Below are 18,996 nucleotides of genomic sequence, written 5' to 3' on the forward strand. Positions count from 1 at the left end.
TGCCTGGACTCAAGACAGACTGTGGTGTCACCGCCAGACACCACACTTGCTAGGTGGTAGCCTTTAAATCGGCCGCGGTCCGTTAGTATACGTCGGACCCGCGTGTCGCCACTATCAGTGATTGCGGACCGAGCGCCGCCACACGGCAGGTCTACTCTAGAGAGACTTCCTAGCACTCACCCCAGTTGTACAGCCGACTTTGCTACCGATGGTTCACTGTCTACATACGCTCTCATTTGCCGAGACGACAGTTTAGCATAGCCTTCAGCTACGTCATTTGCTACGACCTAGCAAGGCGCCATATTCAGTTACTATTCTGAACAGATAATATTGTGAATCATGTACCGTCAAGAGCGACGTTCATCATTAATGCATTAAAGTTAAGTATCACACTAATTACGTCCGCTTTCTGAATTCTAATTCCTTGTCATGTTCCAGACCTCACGTCAGTGTAGTTCTTCCCTCCTCACGCCAGCCTGCGTGAGCTAAAACGCGTGCATTTCGGCCTCCTCTAGTAACACCGTGTTGGCTCTTCTGCCAACCCAACACAGACTGTATAATTGTTCAGTGACGTAGCTGCTTAAGGCCGAACTCGGCTCCTGGCATTGGAGGTCAGGAACGGAGCGTCTCTGTTCCGTCAGTTTCTGCGGTACCGCAGTTTCGCTTGTCGAATGTATCGCGCACGTAAAAGGCCACTCCATATTTGTTGTGTGAGCGTTATCTAAGTATGTCAGTGGAATTTTCCTTTGATAAGCACTTTTTGTGCAGGTCTGGTTTTGCAAACGAAGAGCTACGTTCGAAACTTGTCAACAGTATAAATTACAGCCAACTGTGAAAGAAATTTAAATAAATACTTATTAAATAATAAATTTACAGGTACACGAGATGATTTATTCATACACACACACACACACACACACACACATTATATATGCAAGAGCCTTCAAAAATGTGACTGGACATAGAGAATGCTCCACTTAACAATATGAAGAGGGGAGCCTGGGGTCAGAGAAGCTAGCTTAAGGAGATATGGAAGTAAAGTTATCTACCGCTCTGTCTGGCGTTACTGCGTTCGAGCGTATCTACCGCTCTGTCTGGCGTTACTGCGTTCAAGCGTATTTACAGCTTACAAGTTTACACCTACTGTGCTGTTTATTTACATGTACATTCTTCATTTCCTGCAAGGAGACAGTGGAGACGAGCCTGATTACCAGGACGTCATGATGCCGGTTTTGCTTACTTTACTTGTCCTTAAGGTGGCTCCCTTGTATCGCATTTACATTGTCCGATGATGGAACGTCTTATGAGTCAACGACAGACCCATTCATTACCCAGTGCTTTTCAGAGAAGTACAGTACAATACGACGGAGAAGTATCGGCGCAGTATCTTTTGGTCGCTGGATTGGAGGGGAAGGTTCTTCTCCATGGCTTGCGAGGTCACCTGACCTGAATCTCCTTGATCATTCTCTGGAGTAGGGGGGGGGGGCATCTGAAGTCACTTGTATGTGAGACCCCCGTGGAATTAGTTGCCAGAATTGTAGCTGCTTGTGATGTGATTCGAAACACACCAGGGATATTTGTCAGAGTGCGTCGATGTTGTGCTTCCACTGAGGTTGATGGCCGCCAATTTCAGCACATTTTGTAAGATACAGTACAAATGGTAGATTCATTGTGTCATTGACGGTTTTTGCAGTATCTAATGCAAATAAAAAAATACACATAAATGTGATTTTATTCCTATTATCTCTTATGTTGGCTTCTTCGACCCCAGGTTCCCTGCCTCAAATTGTTCAGTGGAGCATCCGAAACACTTTCTATTTGTATATACATAAAACATTACGTAGACCTGTAAATTTATTATTTAATAGTTATTTATTTAAATTTGTGTCACAGTTGTGAGTAATTAGTACTGGCGACTAGTTTCGAACGTAGCTACTCATTTGCAAACCAGACCTGCACAAAGAGCGCTTATCAAGGCCACATTCCACTGACATATTTGGGAAATGCACATATAACAATGTTACGAGTATAAGAGCAGACATTGTGATTATTGGTGCCTTGATACGTACCTTCCCACTTCAATATCTTACTTGTTTCTTCTTTACACCTAACACTCTTCCTGTAAACACGTCACATAATCTACTGTCTATGCTGTTAGTATAGGCTGACCGTTTAGCATCCATGTGTCCTGAGCTCAAAACCTGACCTGTTGCGCAGCGGAAATTAAGCATTAATGACTTGCTCTTGCCACATGTACCTGAATGTACACTCCTGGAAATGGAAAAAAGAACACATTGACACCGGTGCGTCAGACCCACCATACTTGCTCCGGACACTGCGAGAGGGCTGTACAAGCAATGATCACACGCACGGCACAGCGGACACACCAGGAACCGCGGTGTTGGCCGTCGAATGGCGCTAGCTGCGCAGCATTTGTGCACCGCCGCCGTCAGTGTCAGCCAGTTTGCCGTGGCATACGGAGCTCCATCGCAGTCTTTAACACTGGTAGGATGCCGCGACAGCGTGGACGTGAACCGTATGTGCAGTTGACGGACTTTGAGCGAGGGCGTATAGTGGGCATGCGGGAGGCCGGGTGGACGTACCGCCGAATTGCTCAACACGTGGGGCGTGAGGTCTCCACAGTACATCGATGTTGTCGCCAGCGGTCGGCGGAAGGTGCACGTGCCCGTCGACCTGGGACCGGACCGCAGCGACGCACGGATGCACGCCAAGACCGTAGGATCCTACGCAGTGTCTTAGGGGACCGCACCGCCACTTCCCAGCAAATTAGGGACACTGTTGCTCCTGGGGTATCGGCGAGGACCATTCGCAACCGTCTCCATGAAGTTGGGCTACGGTCCCGCACACCGTTAGGCCGTCTTCCGCTCACGCCCCAACATCGTGCAGCCCGCCTCCAGTGGTGTCGTGACAGGCGTGAATGGAGGGACGAATGGAGACGTGTCGTCTTCAGCGATGAGAGTCACTTCTGCCTTGGTGCCAATGATGGTCGTATGCGTGTTTGGCGCCGTGCAGGTGAGCGCCACAATCAGGACTGCATACGACCGAGGCATACAGGGCCAACACCTGGCATCATGGTGTGGGGAGCGATCTCCTACACTGGCCGTACACCTCTGGTGATCGTCGAGGGGACACTGAATAGTGCACGGTACATCCAAACCGTCATCGAACCCATCGTTCTACCATTCCTAGACCGGCAAGGGAACTTGCTGTTCCAACAGGACAATGCACGTCCGCATGTATCCCGTGCCACCCAACGTGCTCTAGAAGGTGTAAGTCAACTACCCTGGCCAGCAAGATCTCCGGATCTGTCCCCCATTGAGCATGTTTGGGACTGGATGAAGCGTCGTCTCACGCGGTCTGCACGTGCAGCACGAACGCTGGTCCAACTGAGGCGCCAGGTGGAAATGGCATGGCAAGCCGTTCCACAGGACTACATCCAGCATCTCTACGATCGTCTCGATGGGAGAATAGCAGCCTGCATTGCTGCGAAAGGTGGATATACACTGTACTAGTGCCGACATTGTGCAAGCTCTGTTGCCTGTGTCTATGTGCCTGTGGTTCTGTCAGTGTGATCATGTGATGTATCTGACCCCAGGAATGTGTCAATAAAGTTTCCCCTTCCTGGGACAATGAATTCACGGTGTTCTTATTTCAATTTCCAGGAGTGTATTAAGAAACCCAAAAACATAGTAATACTAATAGGTCTAATTATACATTCGTAAAGAAGTTAATACTCGTGTAATTTTGCTCAGTACTCTGTCCTGAGTCAAACTATCAACACTTCCCACTGCTGGAATATATCTTAGATACGTCAGAAGAGGACCTCATATTACAACTGATGAAATACTATTTCTTTTCTGAGGTCGTTGTCCATATAAAGTTTTCCTGAAAGACAACGTAGGGAAATATGGTATGGTTACACTTTTTAGAATTCTCCGCAGTGCAATTGAACAGTTCATAACAAAAATGGAAATTTATACTGGAATAGATAAGAGATATGCCTGTGAACGAGGTCCCTGGGAGAGTGTGAAGAAGCTGGTGTTGCCAGTAAAGAAAACAGGCTACAACATCACGACTTACAGTTTCTACACTTCTGTGGAATTGACAGACACTCTGGATATAGATTACGAACTTGCTTTAATAAGGACACCAGAATCTAATAGAAAACACGTACCGAAATTATTTAAGACGACAGTTGACAGAGAGCTGTGGTACTCAAGTTTTCCTTCACAGATCCGTCGACTTCATCACAAACGAAAAACCGAAGAGAAATACATTGATTTTTTTTTCTACACAACATCGCGATGCAGGTGTAGAAATTGGTGCACCACACAACAAAAAAAAAAAAAAAAAAACGCAGACCTATACATACATTGTAATTTTGTTAAGGGAGTAGTGGATGCTATAGACCACATGGCTAGAACATTACAAAAAGAGAAAGGAGGCATTGACTGTTGTCAGTGTTCTATATCTATATAGCTGTAATAAACTCGTACACACAGTTCAAGACGAATGTGCCAAAGTGGATAAAGGGAAATCAAACGCTAGAGGACTTCATGTGCATGAATTAGGCCTTGAAATTTTAAAACCATACGTAAATGAGTGAACCAAGGACTTCAAAACACTCCAGCTGCTTCTTATATTCGCTATGGAAAACATCCTTGCAAAGAAACCAGAGAGAAACCAGAGATAATCAAAATTACTACAAGTAAACAACCAACCGAAAGAGCAAGATGTTACATATGCTTGAAGAAGATGATTGACCAGAGAGCCAGAGATAACATCACAAAAACCAAGTTAACATGTGGGAGCTGTGGTCACCATCTGTGTAATTGACATTCAGAATCGACCATTTTGTGTGCAGGCGGGGGGGGGGGGGGTAAATGTCATCCGTAAATGACAGTATTCTTACCGACTGAAGAGTTTTCTTGAAAGGTTTTATTGTATCATAACCTATATTTATATCATAACCTATATTTTTTTTCATCAAAGAGAGAAATGTATTGTTCAGTTGCAAGATCAAAGAATGTATATAAATTTTTGTCAGTCTTTGTATTCAAGTAAGGTTTTCAGGTTTCTTGCGTATACAAATTTTCATTGTCCAAGTTTTGACCACTGTTGTTTGTTATATTTCATCACAGAAAAATAATATATTGACTTCTACATTGCTGGATGCCCTATATGTTCCAAACATTACATTTTTATAACATCACTGAGCACTTTTAAAGTTGTCTCACATTGTAAACAGTCAATGAAAATAAATAATCATTAAAAGATTTATCGAACACTGGCAGATTTTGCCCTTGATTGGTGTTGTATGTAATCTAAAATAACTTTGTGCTCTTAGGTTAATACATATCCACTTCAGTGTGTTGATCGCTGTTTTTATCTGCATTTAACAGTAAGCACGTCAGATAATTTACTGCGTGATGTTTTCCCCACGATCATAACTACACCATTAAATGGACTACATCTGTCAGTACAGATTAACCGTTTTACGTCCACATGTCCATATTTAAAGACCTGCCCTACTGCTTATTGGAAATAAACATTAATGGCTCACTCTGGCCACATATACTTGGAGGTACTAACCAACCTGAAAACACACTGCTGCTAATAGCTAAAATTTTACTCACAAATAAAATAAATACTGATGTAATGTTGCTCAATACACTGTCCTTAATCACCAATAAAATCATTTACATTTATGCCCTAACACGCTGTATACCTACAAAAACACTAATCTGTATAACGTAAAGTTAGATAGATAAAGCAAAGTAACATATAACTACTCAGCGGAAATCAATGAAAGTGCTGGTGTATGTCGCCACAGACCTCTCAGTCTACCACAGAAAGCTGGGCATAAAGTAGCGAGAGGTAATCGTGACTATAGCGGTAAATGGGGCTGGCCTCTAACAGTTACCACTGTAGCATGTTCTTTGGTACAACATGGCCTGGAGACAACATTTGGATTATTTCATAAAGCGAGAAATCCCTGTGAAACTCGAAGAACGACTCCAGGTGTAACTCAGAAGTTTGGCATTGCTCAAAACTTTGTTTCACGTGCTTGGCGGGCGTTCCGAATCACAGGCCTCACTGCCAGAAGAAGAAAAGGTGATCGACCACGGCCAGCTACAGCAGCATATTGGCGATGCCGTTCGCGATGGCACCATCAGCGTACAGGTTGGACCAATGAGGAGTGGGATCGCTTGCTCTTCTCGGATGAAAGCAAATACAGTCTGAATAGTGATTCTGGATGTAGCCTCATATAGCGAGAGGTGGGAATACGTAATGCACCGAGGGATGTGGTCAAATATGATTGTTTTGGTGGTGTAGGTGAAATGGTGTGGGAAGGCATAATGTTGCGGGGGTGTACTGACCTCCAAATCTTTGAACACAGCGGAATCGGGGATCAGCGTTATTGTGGCATTGTACTTCTTCACGTGCGTCATTTCAGGGGTCCACTAGGCCGTGACTTACATTTCTGTGAATGACAATACTCATCTGCATCGATAGCGCAGGTGTAGGAGGTATTGGAACGAGCAAATATTCGGCGAGCGGACTGCTCTCCTCATTTTCCAGACTTAAAATCCCATTGAGCATGTGTGAGTTGCATTGGGAAAGCCTATTTCAGGACGTCGAAGCGCACGATCTACTATCCAGAAGATGTCAACCGCATGGGCGGAAGAATCGAACACTCTGCTACAGAAACTCCTTACCGACTTTGTGGCCAGTGCGGAGCAAATTGCAGAGTATGCACTACTGTCCATGGTGGCCATACATCCTATTAAGAACTATGTCCCGCTTTTTGTACTGTCCAGGGGAATATCAGATATCGCGGACGCTTCATTTTAATTATCTTCTATGAGAAAAGAGCCGTCTCATTCGGTATTTCGTTCAGTTACCTTTTATACTATGCCGTACCAGTTCTTTGTATGATACAAGTTTCATCGACACATACATACACACACACACACACACACACACACACACACACACACACACACACAGACAGACAAGCACACACCAGTAAAAGTATTTCCCTCTGTAACTTACCAGGCAATAAGTGACGGGAAAACTAGATCAACGTAAGAAATGTTACACTCTCTGCGGAGCTATGAACATTGTTTATTGCGTTATGTTCCAAAGAGCTACAACGAAGAATAGAACAAAAGTCGTTTTTATGACGCATGGGAGCCATTGAAATCCATTATGTAGAAATCAATTTAAATCACTGAAAGTCGCTCTCCGACTGAAATCGCTCCCATGCAGCTCCTGAGTCAGTGACAAGTTGTACAGGTGTAACCTGTAGCCCTGTACTGTACGCCATGCAGAGGTAGGGCTGATAACAGCGAGTTTAACAACGTCTAGTAAGCTAAGATGGGGATCGTGGCGCATTGCAGCTAAAATAAACACACCCAAAGTGTTGCAATGTTTGTGAATTCCTAAAGGGACTAAACTGCTGAGGTCATCGGTCCCTAAACAACTCCGACTCCTCACTACTTGCAGGTCTTCGTCTGTTACTGCTGCGCTCTCCCAAGCTGCTTGTTTCCCGAAGGTGTTTTTCAGCGCTCAAGAACGTAATACCTGCCAGAGCTCCTTCCCTAGCATACCTGACGGCATACAGCATAATTGCTTCAGTGGCATCGTGTTGGCATTCGCCGAATATCAGTAAGAAGTCAACGTACTCTTTGTAGTGTATGCCGTCTTCATCTGACGTCACTAACCGCTGTACGCTGAACCCCGTTGGTTTGTGTGGTTCGAACAGCGCATAGAGGAAGCTTGTCACTCCGTGACACCGGAGATGGTTCATCTCGTCCGCAGCATCTTTAGAAGGCGCATTGCGTTATGGATAGCGTGTGGTTTGCGCCTCTCAAAGTTTGAAGGGTTGCAGCTCCAAAGCTAAATCTGATAGGATTGAGACTTAAACTGATTTGTACACAGCAGGTTTAAATGATTCCAGTGCATGATAGAAACAAATATTGGTCCATTTAAAAATCTGTATATCTTTGGTTTAACTCTATCAAAAATAACATAATAAACATTAGTTTGTAAGTTACAGAGGCAAACACTTACAGATATACGTCCACACACACACACACACACACACACACACACACATATATATATATATATATATATATATATATATATATATATATAGGGGGAGTCATCTAACCTTACCGCTGGATATATTTCGTAAACCACATCAAATACTGACGAATCGATTCCACAGACCGAACGTGAGGAGAGGGGCTAGTGTAATTGGTTAATACAAACTATAAAAAAATGCACGGAAGTATGTTTTTTAACTCAAACCTACGTTTTTTTAAAATCGAACATCGTTAGTTTTGTTAGCACATCTGAACATATAAACAAATACGTAATCAGTGCCGTTTGTTGCATTGTAAAATGTTAATTACATCCGGAGATATTGTAACCTGAAGTTGATGCTTGAAACCTCCGACGTTCAGTTGCGTGTTGTAACGAACACGGGCCACGGTCGGCGAGCAGCATCTGCAGGGACTAGGTTTGTGTTAAAAAACATACTTCCGTGCATTTTTGTATGGTTTGTATTAAACAATTACACTAGCCCCTCTCCTCATGTTCGGTCTGTGGAATCGGTTCGTCAAAAAAATGGCTCTGAGCACTATGGGACTTAACATCTGAGGTCATCAGTCCCCTAGAACTTAGAATCACTTAAACCTAACTAACCTAAGGACATCACACACATCCATGCCCGAGGCAGGATTCGAACCTGCGACCGCAGCGGTCGCGCGGTTCCAGACTGTAGCGCCTAGAACCGCTCGGCCACTCCGTCCAGCGTACGGTTCGTCAGTATTTGATGTGGTTTTCGAAATATATCCAGCGGTAACGTTAGGTGACTCACCCTGTATATACAGGGTGGTCCACTGATCATGACCGGGCCAAATATCTCATGAATTAAGCGTCAAACGAAAAAACTACAAAGAACGAACCTCGTATAGCTTGAAGGGGGAAACCAGATGGCGGTATGGTTGGCCGCTAGATGGCGCTGCCATAGGTCAAACGGATATCAACTGCGTTTTTTTAAATAGGAACCCACATGTTTTATTACATATTCGTGTAGTACGTAAAGAAATATGAAGGTTTTAGTCGGACCACTTTAATCACTTTGTAATAGATGGCGCTGTAATAGTTACAAATATATGACTCACAATTTTAGACGAACAGTTGGTAACAGGTTAAATTAAAATACTGAACGTAGGTACGTTTGAATATTTTTTTTTCGGTTGTTCCAATGTGATGCATGTACCTTTGTGAACTTATCATTTCTGTGAACGCATGCTGTTACAGCGTGATTACCTGTAAATACCAAACTAATGCAATAAATGTTGAAAATGATGCCCGTCAACCTCAATGCATTTGGCAATACGTATAACGACATTCCTCTCAACAGCGAGTAGTTCGCCTTCCGTAATGTTCGCACATGCATTGACAATGCGCTGACGCATGTTGTCAGGCGTTGTTGGTGGATCACGATGACAAATATCCTTCAACTTTCCCTACAGAAAGAAATCTTGGGACGTCAGATGCGGTGAACGTGCGGGCCATGGTATGGTGCTTCGACGACCAATCCACCTGTCATGAAATATGCTATTCAATACCGCTTCAACCGCACGCGAGCTATGTGCCGGACATCCATCATGTTGGAAGTACATCGCCATTCTGTCATGCAGTGAAACATTTTGCAGTAACATCGGTAGAACATTACGTAGGAAATCAGCATACATTGCATCATTTAGATTCCCATCGACTGAAATGGGTGCCAATTATCCTGTCTTCCATAATGCCGCACCATACATTAACCCGCCAAGGTCCCTGATGTTCAACTTGTGGAAGCCATCGTGGATTTTCCGTTGCACAGTAGTGCATATTATGCAGGTTGACGTTACCGCTGTCGGTGAATGACGCTTCGTCGCTAAATAGAACGCGTGAAAAAAATCTGTCATCGTCCCGTAATTTCTCTTGTGTCAAGTGACAGAACTGTACACGCCGGCCTGAGTGGCCGAGCGGTTCTAGGCGCTACAGTCTGGAACTGCGCCTCCGCTACGGTTGCAGGTTCGTATCATGCCTTGGGCATGCATGTGTGTGATGTCCTTAGGTTAGTTAGGTTTAAGTAGTTCTAAGTTCTAGGGGACTGATGACCTCATAAGTTAAGTCCCATCGTGCTCAGAGCCTTTTGAACCATTTTAAGAGAACTGTACACGACGTTCAAAGTCGTCGCCATGCAATTCCTGGTGCACAGAAATATGGTACAGGTGCAATCGATGTTGATGTAGCATTCTCAATACCGACGTTTTTGAGATTCCAGATTCTCGCGTAAAATGTCTGGTACTGATGTGCGGATTAGCCGCGACAGCAGCCAAGACACCTACTTGGGCGTCATCATTCGTTGCAGGTCGTGGTTGGCGTTTCACATGCGGCTGAACACTTCCTGTTCCCTTAAATAACGTCACTATCCAGCGAACGGTCCGGACACTTGGAAGATATCGTCCAGGATACCGAGCAGCATACATAGCACACGCCCGTTGGGCATTCTGATCACAATAGCCATACATCAACACGATATCGACCTTTTCCGCAATTGGTAAACGGTGCATTTTAACACGGGTAATGTATCACGAAGCAAATACCGTACGCACTGGCGCAATGTTACGTGATACCACGTAGTTATACGTTTGTGACTATTACAGCGCCATCTATCACAACGCGAAAAAGTGGCCCAACTAAAACATTCATATTTCTTTACGTACTACACGAATATGTAATAGAAAATGAGGGATCCCATTTAAAAAATTCAGTTGATATCAGTTCGATCTAAGGCAGCACCATCTAGCGGGCCAACCATAGCGCCATCTGGTTTCCCCCTTCAAGCTAGACGAGTTTCTTTCTTTGTAGTTTTTTCATTTGTTGCTTATTTCGTGAGATATTTGGCCCGGTCAATATCAATGGACCACCCTGTATATATAACGCACCCAGGCACATAGAGATATATAATGCACCGAGGGACATTCTCAAATGTGACTGTTTTATTCACTGCTAACCTATCGATCACAGTACCGGTAAATAATGCTTATGTCGTGGCAATGCCGCGAATCCTCACTTGCATTTTCGAACTGGTGCAGTCATTCCCCTTTCTACGGTGGTATAGTGTACTTATGCCCAACAATAATTCAAGCGCGAGTTTTAAATGGGCAGCGACAGAGAGAGAGAGAGAGAGAGAGAGAGAGAGAGAGAGAGGCGAGTCTTCGAGAGTACAGAGATGGCGAGTTCTGATATGGCACATAGGCCCCACTGGTGAGTTTAAATCACTTATACAGACCTAGTTTCTGATTTCTATCAGGCAGCAGCTACGGCTATTTGATGCTGACTTGTTTTCCGGAGGCCACACTGACATTTCGTGCAGCGCGCATTCTCTCAGTGTTCGCCATAGGACATTGCTTGTGAGATTTTAGCAGCAGATAACCGAATCTCAAGCGAAAATGAAATACGCTTTCTACACTCCTGGAAATGGAAAAAAGAACACATTGACACCGGTTTGTCAGACCCACCATACTTGCTCCGGACACTGCGAGAGGGCTGTACAAGCAATGATCACACGCACGGCACAGCGGACACACCAGGAACCGCGGTGTTGGCCGTCGAATGGCGCTAGCTGCGCAGCATTTGTGCACCGCCGCCGTCAGTGTCAGCCAGTTTGCCGTGGCATACGGAGCTCCATCGCAGTCTTTAACACTGGTAGCATGCCGCGACAGCGTGGACGTGAACCGTATGTGCAGTTGACGGACTTTGAGCGAGGGCGTATAGTGGGCATGTGGGAGGCCGGGTGGACGTACCGCCGAATTGCTCAACACGTGGGGCGTGAGGTCTCCACAATACATCGATGTTGTCGCCAGTGGTCGGCGGAAGGTGCACATGCCCGTCGACCTGGGACCGGACCGCAGCGAGGCACGGATGCACGCCAAGACCGTAGGATCCTACGCAGTGCCGTAGGGGACCGCACCGCCACTTCCCAGCAAATTAGGGACACTGTTGCTCCTGGGGTATCGGCGAGGACCATTCGCAACCGTCTCCATGAAGCTGGGCTACGGTCCCGCACACCGTTAGGCCGTCTTCCGCTCACGCCCCAACATCGTGCAGCCCGCCTCCAGTGGTGTCGCGACAGGCGTGAATGGAGGGACGAATGGAGACGTGTCGTCTTCAGCGATGAGAGTCGCTTCTGCCTTGGTGCCAATGATGGTCGTATGCGTGTTTGGCGCCGTGCAGGTGAGCGCCACAATCAGGACTGCATACGACCGAGGCACACAGGGCCAACACCCGGCATCATGGTGTGGGGAGCGATCTCCTACACTGGCCGTACACCACTGGTGATCGTCGAGGGGACACTGAATAGTGCACGGTACATCCAAACCGTCATCGAACCCATCGTTCTACCATTCCTAGACCGGCAAGGGAACTTGCTGTTCCAACAGGACAATGCACGTCCGCATGTATCCCGTGCTACCCAACGTGCTCTAGAAGTTGTAAGTCAACTACCCTGGCCAGCAAGATCTCCGGATCTGTCCCCCATTGAGCATGTTTGGGACTGGATGAAGCGTCGTCTCACGCGGTCTGCACGTCCAACTGAGGCGCCAGGTGGAAATGGCATGGCAAGCCGTTCCACAGGACTACATCCAGCATCTCTACGATCGTCTCGATGGGAGAATAGCAGCCTGCATTGCTGCGAAAGGTGGATATACACTGTACTAGTGCCGACATTGTGCATGCTCTGTTGCCTGTGTCTATGTGCCTGTGGTTCTGTCAGTGTGATCATGTGATGTATCTGACCCCAGGAATGTGTCAATAAAGTTTCCCCTTCCTGGGACAATGAATTCACGGTGTTCTTATTTCAATTTCCAGGAGTGTATATGTATTAGGTTTCTCCGACATGTATATCTCAATAAACTTCTTTGTTACTCTGTCCGAGAATTTGGAATTTGCACCAAGATACTAATCATCCATTTACATTTCATAGCACTGTTCTCGGTGACAGCGGATTTGTTCAGTTACTTTCGTTGGACGTCTCGCTGACGTTCTCTGCATCTCTCTTCGACTGCTTTAACACTCTTCCCCATGTAACACATACTGCATTCGCATGGAATCCGGTACACATCCTGAGTTAGGAGACCTAGATCGCCTTTCACATTCCAGAGAAAACACATTTTATCTTTATAGCGGGAGAAAATTACTCTGGATCTCATGTTTCTATTGGATTCCAACGATCTGGATATCGGGCCAGCATAAGATTGTCAAGTGATTCTTGGCTTCTCTTCCACACCTCATTCTCAAACTCTTTCTCAGGTTTCCATTATTTTGACTGTAACGTTTGATCAATTAGACGATCTGAGTATTCATTCCATTGGAAAACTATTCGTAGGTCTTGCAGCTCGTCGGCGAGGCTCTCGTATGAATATGTTCTAGTTCTATGGATCGGAAAAGTCTTTAACAACGAATATCTACGTGACGGACTGCGATGTGTTGCACCGCGGCTTCGCCCCCTGCAAAGAACGACTCCTGGGCCGATTCAACCGAAGACGTTACAGGGAGGGAGCTGCAACTCAGCCCAACAATGAGGTGCCATGGCACAACATCATGTACCCAGTACCAAAGGACATCCGTGCAGTACACTGACATTGAGGGAGATGTCGACCAGAGTCTCCGAATGCCGTATGTTCGGTTGGGGAGTTGACATCAGCTACTAGTCACGAGAAGAGGCCATCTTGCAGTCCGAGATATGGTGCTCACACGGACCTATCAATGGAGTCAACAGAGTAGCAAGGTGTTTTTCCACACGATATATCGGAGCGCCAAAGTTATTCCCAATTGGACGAAAAGGAACGCGTTCCTTGTGGAGATTAGGGATGCCATATAACGGAGAGGGGACAGCACAGTAAGAATTAAGGTTCTTGATAGTCTCCTGAGACAAGGAACTGTTCTACAGGAGGCTATTAGTCTTTCTCTGAACACTTCGTACCTTAGTTCACATGGCCCATGTAATCTCGGACGCTGAGAGTTTCTCAGCTGTGTTAGCCTATCTCGAATTCACATTTCGTAAGAGTGGCTATACTGAAAGACAGGTCAGTCGTGGATTGCGCCATCGCGAAGTCCACGACATTTTTCGCTTACGGAGGGAGCATTTCGAACAATATTGGTCGTATTTTGCAGAAATATGATGCGAAATGTACCATCGAATATCAGGGTTCTTTTGTGTTCTGTAAAGGTTACTGGCTTGCGTATTCCTTCCAATTGTGGCACGGAATAAATTGGTCAGACCACCAGGGCTGAGGAGGACCGGTGTACTGGGCTTCATCGTCACACGCTCTTACAACAGGTGAGTAAGTCCGCCATTGCAGAACACTATCTTGGCACAATCATCATAGGGAATACAACAACACGGAGATTCTGGCATACATTTACTGGTATTGGGATAGTGTTATTAAGGAAGATGTTGAAACTGAATAAGCAAGTATGAAATTCTGTTCTCTCCTTTGGAAAAAAAAAAAACGGACGGCGTTAGCGCAGCCTCAACCGTTGATTAGTAATCTCACTGTCGGTAACTTCTGAAGCCGGTAATCTTTGGTTTGCGTTGGTTCTAGTATTTACAGTGTGTGAGTGTTATCTTTCCGGAGTTTATCTGAAAATCGATGTTTTAAATTTTGTTGCACAGCGCTTACTTGCTGCAGGTTTGCCTTGAAAATGACAGGCTGTGCTAGTGTCGAAATATCGATGGTTGTCGACAACGACACCCAGCTGCATTCCTGTAAGTTATTTGAACGTTCTATACGCCGGGAGATACTCAGGTCTCATAATGCCTTTGTAAATTGTTCCTGCAAGTACTCAGTATCTTATAATACTCTAAACATTTTGTGTCTTTACACTGCGGATTGAATTGTGAAGTCATTGTAGAGTCGCCATTGCCGCTATGAGATGGAGTTGTTGTCAAAACTAACCCTCCCCTATTTCACAGTTGGCGCCTCTCCCGTGTTGTCTCAACCATAAGGTGCACACGCATTTTGCTCATTACCCATCGTGCCGCAACTCCTACGCTTGCGATCAAGATCTTGAGCAGGCGGGAGTGTTCAAGCTCAAAATCAGCGACTTGTTAAGCCCTGCTCTAGTCACTTACATACCCGCCGATGGTGTGTACACGTAGGGAGCTACGATGGCATCTGATCATGTTTTCTGTGTGCTTCACTTTTTTTGTCATGGGGTATTTTTGAAAAGGAGTAGTTAGATATGCTGATACCAGTTCAATGCCGCTATTCAAGAGCAACGGAAGGAGATTAAAACGAAGGCAAAGTTTGTTTGTATGCATTTTGCTCAGTACCGTAATGGGAGAAAAGGAACTACATACTACAAACGCAAAGAACAGTGCTCATTGCATTTCTTAAATGCTGTACTTGGTGAACTATTCACATACCTTTCTGTGCGCTGTGTATTGCGAAAGGAAAGACGGCACTATTTTAGTTACCGTCTTGGAAATTGTGGCCCTCACGCCCCATAGCGGTCATGGATGATTGACAACTGCGACAACAACACGTTCTGTTCTGTACCTGTTGGTCGTTCTGATAAATCAGGGCATGACCGGCTTATCGAAATGTTTCGCAGAAATCTGCTGGATGTTCCACTCCGTAGCAGGTAGACGGTGTGCGTACTCAAGCTTAGGACGATGTGCAAACGTATAGTGCTGAGAATCCTTGGTGCCGATGTTGAAACGCTGCCGACTGATGCTGAACCTCTCTTATGAGTCACTACATAGGTCAGCTGTGCGTAAATAAGTTTCGCGAGAGACGCCCAGAAGACACTCTTAAACTGAGTAAGAATATGGTCTTGACCACATGGTTATATGTGTCAGTAATTGACTAGTATAACAAAGTGGAAAAATTACACAACATGTAACTTTTTTAGTACTGTTGCATGATCATTTTCTTCGAGCTGTAGCAGTTGCATTGAACAGTGCGTAATGAAAGCATGCATGTGATGTGATTATCTCGTCTAATTTGTCTTTCCTTATTTCATTTGTGTCTTGCTATTGTTTACTGTAAAACGAAACAAAGTTTTCTAAAATGTACGTTAATAAGCTCACCGGAAAAAAAAAATGTAGCCTTTGCAGATGGCGCAGCGATGTAATCCCGTGTTCAACGGCGCGTTCAATGCCTCTACGGGCGCATAAGGCAATAGTGGTCAGTGAGATGTTTATGTTTCAAGGGAACAATGTACGTATACGTCGATAAATGTAAGGACGTGACAGAGTGGCAGAAAGGGGCAACCGTTTTTGGCCGTGCAAATGACCATATAGTGTGTGAGGTTGCTGGATTTGTTGATGTTTCGCGGCGGACTGTTGGTGTCTTCAGGCAGTGGTCTAACAAACATGGACGCAAAACATAGCGTCAGAATTTTGGTAGGAAAAAGATTCTGACACAGGCGTCGGAGAAGCATTTCACGGCTTGTGAATCAAATTCGCTTTCAAACCAGCCAGGTAGTGCTGCAGGCAGTGAATGAACATTCCAGCCTTCTACCGAAAAGACACTGCTACGTGAAGTGGATGTAGTGTACATTTGGAGTCGCTCACCTTGCAAGAGAACATTGCTCTCACAGGCACCTAAAGACGACAACAGTAAAATTAATCGGGTGTGAGGATATGTGACTGGTTTTCTGAACACTCCTCCATCCTATTACTTCTCGATTAGCTAGCACCATCACTTGACTTGAACCCCGTAGAAATTATGTGGGACACGTTGGAACAGCGAGAAAAACGCCGACATCATCATCCCCGCAGTTTGGTGGAGCTGCGCGATCGAACCATGCATAACTTTGTGGAGCACTCCCTACCCGAATCCAGGCAATTATCAAGTCCAAGGGCGGAATTAGACGGTATTAAATGATGCTTGTAAAGATTCCTCTACGGGCGACTGATTTATTGTCCGTTGAGCTCGTATAGAAACAGATGAATAGCCAGGAATTTGCTTTGTAGTCAGGTGCGCAAGTGCGTATTATTCTATAGATGATGACATTGTGTCTACACTGTTAAAATAATCAGGGTACAGCAATGTGTGCTGGCAATGTAGATTTAGAATATATAAAAAATGAAAGCACCACATTTCAGCTTTTGCTATTTTGTGATATAAATTACGCTTGCAAGTGTTCCTCTCTGAAACCAGCGTGAACGGAGTCTGAACTGTCCGATCTTAAACATACTGAAGTATAATGTATCACTTCCTGCAGTATCAATTTTAGTTAGCCTTGGAGTTAGCTATACCACTTTTATTAGCAAAGGGCGCAACAACTCGCATCGTTTTCGGTCGTTATTGTACATACTTCAGTCACGAAGCGTTGTACTTATGTTGTTTATACAGTAACTGAGATATACAGAGTTCGATGAAACTGCAACGCGTTATCTATCTTGTGCACAGTTATGCAAACTCTGTACTACGAGGGCTATTCGGAAAGTAAGATCTGATCGGTCACGAAATGAAAACCACTGAAAATCAAAAATATTTTATTTGCAACGGTTAGATGCACCTTGGAGCCACTTCACTACATAGTCGCTAGTTATTTGCGTGGTGTATGTAAATTGAAGGTGGATAGGGGAGAAAGGAAAGGAGAGGGAGGGTATCACTGTTGTCAGCTGCATCTAGATGTTGCACGGAATCAGAGACGACGAGAGAAAATGTGTACCGGACCGGAATTTGAACACGGGATCTCCCCCTCACTAGAGAGGTGCGTTGACCACTTGACCATCCGGGGCAAAACGTTTTCGCAACTGCGCGAACTATCTCGCCACGCCACACGCCCGGTCCACATTTTCATCGAGCGCCACCTGTCCGCAGTCCCTTTCCATTTGCTCCATGTCCGTTACTCTGAAACTCCCACAACAGGTGGGACATATCTGTACATCCTCACTGGAGGAGCTGGAGAGCTAGGCTGATTAGTTATATGTGGGTCGTTCAATAAGTAACGTCCAACATTTTTTTCTGAGACCATATGTATTGTTGAGAGTCCAAATTTGGTGACAATATATATCAACATATCCTGTCCACGTCCTATTTTTTTCGTAGTGTCCATCATGTTCTATGGCCGTACGCCAACGTGGTGAAAGAGCATGTATTCCCTGTTGTGGATTGGCAAGAGAGCCAACCCACTATGAGAGGAAGCCGAAAGGCACGCGTTTTAGCTCACGCAGGCTGGCGTGAGGTCTGGAACAGGTCAAGGAAATCAGACTAGCTAAAAAGGACGTACCTGTAAAATACTTAACTTTAATCCATAATTGGTGAACATCGCTCTTGACGGTACATGTTTTACAGCATCAATAGTAACTGGTAATGGCGCTTTGCTAGGTCGTAGCAAATGACGTAGCTGAAGGCTATGCTAACTATCGTCTCGGCAAATGAGAGCGTAATTTGTCAGTGAACCATCGCTAGCAAAGTCGGCTGTACAACTGGGGCGAGTGCTAGGAAGTCTCTCTAGACCTGCCGTGTGGCGGCGCTCGGTCTGCAATCACTGATAGTGGCGACACGCGGGTCCGACGTATACTAACGGACCGCGGCCGATTTAAAGGCTACCACCTAGCAAGTGTGGTGTCTGGCGGTGACACCACATTCCCTGCTGGTAAAAGCTCTTGTCTTGAAGGCGTAGCCATGTTTTCACTGCATGATTGACACTTTCGTCATCTTCGAATGTTCCCCGTAGAGCATCTCTGAGCGGCTGACAGTGATGGCAGTCCGAGGGTGACAGGTCTGGACTGTCGAGCAGATGAGGCAATAAGCATTCGTGGAAGCCGTCGTGAGCACCTCTTTGAATAACCAATAGTCTCGATCATTGCAGACGCACTTCCAGTGCTGACCGACAACTGTAAAGTGAATTGTCGAGTTTTGGGGCGCCGGTCGGCACGAA

Source organism: Schistocerca piceifrons, chromosome 2 (assembly GCF_021461385.2).
Source record: "Schistocerca piceifrons isolate TAMUIC-IGC-003096 chromosome 2, iqSchPice1.1, whole genome shotgun sequence".
In the NCBI taxonomy this organism is placed as follows: domain Eukaryota; kingdom Metazoa; phylum Arthropoda; class Insecta; order Orthoptera; family Acrididae; genus Schistocerca; species Schistocerca piceifrons.